Raw genomic sequence first — 6,766 nt, 5'->3', positions numbered from 1 at the left:
TTATCTTGAAAATACATGTAACAATATCTCAAAATTTCTTATTGAAATTTCAATATAGGTTGTCGTTTTAAATAGATGGACAAGCTGACAACCATAGTTGAAGGAGCTTGTCATGAGACAAGTGATTCAAATTCCTCAGAGTCAGAGCTCAAGGTAATTGTATATTTATTGATATTAATCTTCCATTGTCATTGATACAGAATGAGAACTGCTATCATTTTTTCGATATGGTTAGTCTCTTTTGTTATCTATTGTGCACTCAATTAGTAATTCCTTTTTTTTTCTTTTCCTTTTGTTCACTTAATTAGTTCATTTAAAATCAATCTTATGACTTGATTATATGCATGAATGAGTTCTCCATTTGTTGTTTCACTTATAGTATTAATTCCAAGATGTGTGTGTATGTATTGACTATCTTTGGGTGATCTTATAATTATTGTGAATTAACTAATCATTGCATATACCTCCTTTTGCATTTGCATTTTCTGTTTTCAAATTCATTAGATTTGGAGGTTTACTTAGGCTTCTGTATTCAAGTTAGCTTTAGTTCTCTCTTCATGATACTCCTGAGCAAGTTCTCTTTTTTCCCACAGTGCTATTCATATTTAGATAAAAATATAAGGGGCTTCTGTGAAAGGATTCAATTTGATTTCCTCTATTAGTGAGTTGATTTCTCAGTCGATCACTCAATAGTTATTATTTTATCATTCATCACCAACTTAATTATTTATTTAAGACGAGTCCAAAAAACTGTAGAATATTTTAGAGTTGTAGAGAATTGAAGGAAGATCTCTAGAATGAGTATTCTAGAGAGAGAAGTCTAGAAATATTCTAGAAAAAGATAGCTAGGAATATTCTAGAAGATAGTAGTATGTATCTCTCTTTAGATTCTTCCATCACCTCCTATAAATAGAGGTGATCCATATTTATTGGTAAGAAAGTAAGTTCTCAAAGCATGTAAGAAAGATAGCAAACAACAAGTGAGTGAGAAATAGGAGAGAGTTCCTAGAGTGTGATTGCAAGAAATATTGTGTGTAACAATTGTAGGACCTAAGTGAATCCGTACTTTACAATAATAAAATATAAGTTGTGAGCAATTGATTGTGTCCTTAAATAAAAAATATACAACAAGTGGTACCAGAGAGTCTAGTGGATAAGGAAAGGTAGAAACTCAAAGGAAAGGAGATCTTAAAATGTTGGCAGTCCCGATTCTCTATCGATGGCAATGGATGAGTAAGATCAATTCATATAGATCCAATTTTACTGACCTCTGATCCCGTGGATTTCAAATCACTTCCTTTATGGCAAAGTCCTTCAACTGATGTTGCCATCTTCTCCATCTATCTAAAAGAACAACCTAAATTGAACAGTGAATTAAATCTGAAAGCCTTTGATGGAACAAATTCTAGAACCCTAATTCTCATCTTAGATCTTTTCATCAACCCATCATTAAATCAGCAGGCGTTACAATCAAACAAATTCTCAGATTACCAACGTAGGCTTCTACTTCTTCCAATGCACCAGCCACACCCGCTAAGGATCATCCGTGTAACCTGTATTCCTACTTTCACAAACTTCGCTTTATTATTGTTCCATGAAAGTTTCTCATTACGCTTTACCCCAATTCTACCATCTTCCTATTGAATCACCTTGTTTGTGCTTTACAAAGGAATAGTGCCCCACTACTTTGATATGGCATTCTTTTCCTTTTATTGAAATGTTAAGTTCTTTCCCATACAATATATTTTCGTTCTGAGGATTTTAAAAAACACACCAACTGCTGCAATTTTCCACCATAGAAGTTGTGCACAATGCCACCCTAAATCCCTGTGCTCCATCCAAGTATGATACTTAATACATTATACTTTGTAACACTAGCATAACCACAGAGCTCTTAACTGGAAAAATAAATATTAAAGTATGGTAACAATTTTATTCTTACCCTCTTTGTGTTTAATGTTAATGGAAACTTCATAGATGTCACTTCACATTTTAAAATTCCCTCTGTATGCATGCATGGCTGCTTGGAACTCTATGGAATACCGTGATGTCTTTCATGTTATTGCATTATGACTCTCTTTGCTTATTGTAGTTCATCTCTTAGCTTATATTTAGGTCCGAAACAATTAAATATTGTAATCATATGGAAGAAGATTATTCATTCCAATAGGTAAGCAATGTATAAATACAATAGATTGTGTGCTATCTTAGGATAGAATTAAAAGATAATTCCTACAAATCTGCAAATTCCTATAAATATGCTATATAAATAAGGCTATGTGCTTTACTAGGAATGAAGTCTATATACATATTCTATAATATTCCCCCTAAAGTTAGAGCATATATATTGATCATGACCCAACTATTGTTACAAAGATGATCAACTCAAACAAAGATGAAATAGCCTATAGTCAATCTCCTGTCAATTTTGGATCCAACATACTCCGCATCTGTAGAACACGTAATACAGGTATGATTGTGATTGCTATACAATATGCCAAGTCCAAGGGCACCTTGCAAGTAACATAGAATTTGTGCAAGGCTTCCAAATGCTTGATCGTAAGCACATACGAGAATTGGCTAACAACACTTACCACAAAAGTAATATCAAGACGAGTCACAATAATTTAATTTCCCAATTAGATATATATTACTCAGGATCATCAAAAGGAATACCATAATCTTTTGTAAGATGCACGTTGGGAATCATTAGAATATTGCAAGATTTGGCTGCCAACTTTCCGGTGTCTGCAAGTAGGTCAAGAATATACTTTCATTAAGATAGAAAAAATCCCTTCTTGCTATTACTTACTTCTGCTCCCAAAATGTATCTTAACTGACCTAAGTATATCTTATAAAACCTAGCATGCTAGAAAGACTTCAGGGAAGAAATCCCCGTATAATCACTTCATGTGATGACAATATCATCTACATATACAACAAGAAGGATAGGGCCAGTTGTTGATTGCCAACTAAGTGATCACATTTTCTAATTTTCAACCCAAACTCTTAAAATACCTCACTGTACTTGCAAAACCAAGCCCAAGGACTCTGTTTCAAGCGATACAAAAACTTCTTTAAATGACAGACTTTCCCATACCCCCCTTGAGAAAGAAAACCAGGTAGGTGCTCCATATATACTTCCTCTTGAAGATCACCATGTAGGAAAGTATTCTTAAGGCCAGACTTGTGGCTAAAGGGTATGCTCAAACATATGGAGTGGATTATTCAGAGACCCTTTCTCATGTTGTTATACTCTTTCCAGTTCGCTTATTCATTTCTCTAGCTTGTTCAAAGAGTTGGCCTTTACATCAATTGGATATCAAGAATACTTTTCTTCATGTTGATCTTCGAAAGGAACTATAAATGGAGCAACAACCTAGTTTTCTTTACCAAAGGGAGTATGGGAAAGTCCGTCATTTGAAGAAGTCCTTGTATTGCTTGAAGTAGAGTCCTCAGGCTTGGTTTTGCAAGTTCAGTGAGGTAGTGAATTTGGGTTTAAAATGAGCAAATGTGATCACTCAATTTTCTATCATCAATTGGTAATATCCATCTTGTTGTATATTTTGATGACATTGTCATTACAAAAAGTAATTTGTCACGAACCTAGGGTACACCATAGGTGTAACATGACATTTAAGATCCCTAGAGGCCCTAAACAATCAACCTACAATACATCATACAAGATAATAAAAGTAAAGACTTGAAAGAAAGCATTTAATATATCAAAAGTCTAACAAAGCATAAGTCTAACATAAATCTTAAAACCATCGAATACATCATAAGGAAAGAGATTCAGACTAACCCATAGATCACTTATACAGTTTGAAATGAAAAGACAAAGCTAAATGGTGTCTCGGTCCTTGAATAATGAGGACTCATCAATCAACTGAACAACCGAGGTGTTATCTAGCCATGAGTGTATGGAGTAAGAACGTTGAACACTATATTCATCAGATACTATAGGCATAAGTATGCATTAATACATGGAATGTACTAAGTGTGGGGTAATATGAATAAACGTGAACGTGATAGTATAAATGATTTAAAACATGTAGATATGATCAATAATTTGACATTTGAACATAAGGAAATAAAACATGGAAATTATAGGATATAGTCAATGCATTTGGAGTAAAGGACATAAGAGAAGCTTTGAAGAAAACATAGTCATTTTCGTGGGATTTTTAGCTCAAACCTACAATAAGACCATGAGAGCTATATCATGGAATCCAGTATATCTCTCATACTGAAAGAAGGGGAAACCACTTGCCAAGGTAGAATATGTACATATCATGTCTTGCTAAATTGGATCCACTAGCTAGCTAATTTAAGATAATCCTACGGGGCACACAGTTTGAGACTAGAGGTTGCTTAAGAAGAATAGAGGATTTAAAACTTGGATGGAACCCTAGATCTACTTCTTCTTCCTTAGCCTTGAGAGAATTTGAGAGGAAGACTTTGGTGAGTTTTAGGGAATTTATGAGATGATTTGAAAGTGGATGATTTGGGGCTTAAGACCTTTATATAGGGCATAGGGTAAAAGGCAAAACAACGTAGTTTTGATTTGAAAATATTAGGGAGAAGACCCAAAAGCCCCTTTAAATAAATATTGGACTTTAACGTATGGTTCGGACCTACGGATGGTAGGACTTTCAACGGTCCATATTGGTCAACCGTAGACTAAATACTGGACCAAAATTTCACCATTTTTTTAATGGAATGTATGCCGTAGGTCTTCCTACGGTTTGTAAAAACCAACAATACCCTACTTTGACCCTTAAAATTTCATGAAGTCTGTGACTCACCTACGAGGCCTATCTACGACTTGTACAAGGAATAACGGACCGTCCTGGTGAACCGTGAAAAGGGTACTGAGACTTAGTTTCAAAAATTTATTCCCCATTCCTATATGTTTCCATTTACGGCCTGTAGAAGCTTCTACGATCCGTAGATGGGAACCATAGACACATCTTGCAACCCAAAAAATTATTATCCTTATTTTCTAAATCTGAGGTGTTACGATAACTCCCCTCGAGAACATTCGTCCTAGAATGGAACTCAAGAAATCATAAGGAGGGTGGGGGTAAAGATTTAACAACCTAACATTAATACAACTAATTCAAAACACAGAATATCAAGGAGGAACATCAACTCCAAGATCAAACATAATCAAAACATTATTACATAAGGCAAGCACGCAAATCATACTCAAATGCACATAATCATGGAGAAATCAGTCAAGTTAACTCACTTTCTCAGAAAGATAATTACGTTTTAATGAGTATACACGCATGAAAAAACATGAGAACAATTAAGACATATGAGACAAAGAAGGATGAGCCATGAGGAACTAAATTCCTTTAGCTAGAGTAGGATCAAAGGGAAGGAGATAGGAATAATGGGACATCATGTCAGCCTCGGCCTCCCAAGTATCACCCTCAATCCTTTGATTCCTCCACAACACTTTCAAGGATGCGACTTCCTTATTTCTCAACTTCTTGACTTTTCGGTCTAAAATCTCAACCGGAATCTCTTCATAAGAAAGACTTTCCTTTTTATACCACGTCTCCCCAATAGTACAATGGTTGTCAGATCACGAACACACTTCTTCAATAAGGAGACATGGAAAATTAGATGCACCGATGCTAAGTCGTTAGGAAAATCAAGTTCGTAAGCAGTTTTACCAATACGTCTCATAATCTGATATGGGCCCACATAACAGGGACTAAGCTTTCCTTTCTTCCCAAATCTCATTACACCTTAATGGGTGAAATTTTCAGATATACCCAACCATCTACATCAAATTCAAGATCTCTTTTTCTAACATCGGCATAGGACTTTTGTCGGCTTTGAGTTGTTTTGAACCTTTCTCCAATAAGATGAACTTTGTCCATAGCCTCATGTACCAATTTAGTACCTATCAAAGCAACCTCACCAACTTCAAACCAACCTTAGGAGATCTACACTTACTACCATAAAGAGACTCAAATGGAGTCATACCAATGTTTGAGTTATAGCTATTATTATACAAAAAATCGATCAAAGGAAAATGATCATGCCAATCACCCTTAAAGTCAATCACACAAGCTCTCAACATATCTTCCAAATTTGGATAGTACGCTCTGCTTGCACATTGGTTTGAGGATGAAAGGACATACTAAGCTTAGTGCGAGTAGCAAGGCCTTTTTGGAAAGACTTCTAAAGTAGGGTAGTGAATTGGGTACCGCACTCCATGAAACCTAACAATCTTCCTTAGATACAACTTAGCATAGTCTTCTTCCAAATAAGAAAATTTGACGGGAATGAAATGAGCTAACTTTGTCATTCGGTCTACATTTACCCAAATCGAGTCATGTTATCGCGGGTGTAAACCAACAATAAAATCAATATTCAAATCCTCCCACTTCAAAGTAGGAATACTAATATCTTAGGACAAACCTCTTGGCTTTTGATTCTCAACCTTCACTTGTTGACAATTAGGAGACTTAGCCACAAATTCCGCAAATCCTTCTTCATCCCATTCCACCAATAAACCTCCCGTAAGTCATGGTACATCTTGGTTGTTCCTTGGTAAGTGCAATATCAAGAACTATGTATTTTCGATAAAATTTGCTCCCTTAAGTTATCAACATTGACAAACAACCTTGATATGCAAGTTACCTTCTCCCCCTTGGGAGAAAGCCTCAACGGTTTTTTTAAGTAGCCCTTCCTCTTTTCAATCAAAACTGGATCAAGTCCTTTCTTAGTTTTCACATCTGACACA

The sequence above is a fragment of the Solanum stenotomum genome, chromosome 5 (genome assembly GCF_019186545.1).
Source record: "Solanum stenotomum isolate F172 chromosome 5, ASM1918654v1, whole genome shotgun sequence".
Classification (NCBI taxonomy): domain Eukaryota; kingdom Viridiplantae; phylum Streptophyta; class Magnoliopsida; order Solanales; family Solanaceae; genus Solanum; species Solanum stenotomum.
Note: the sequence above shows the minus strand (reverse complement) of the source record.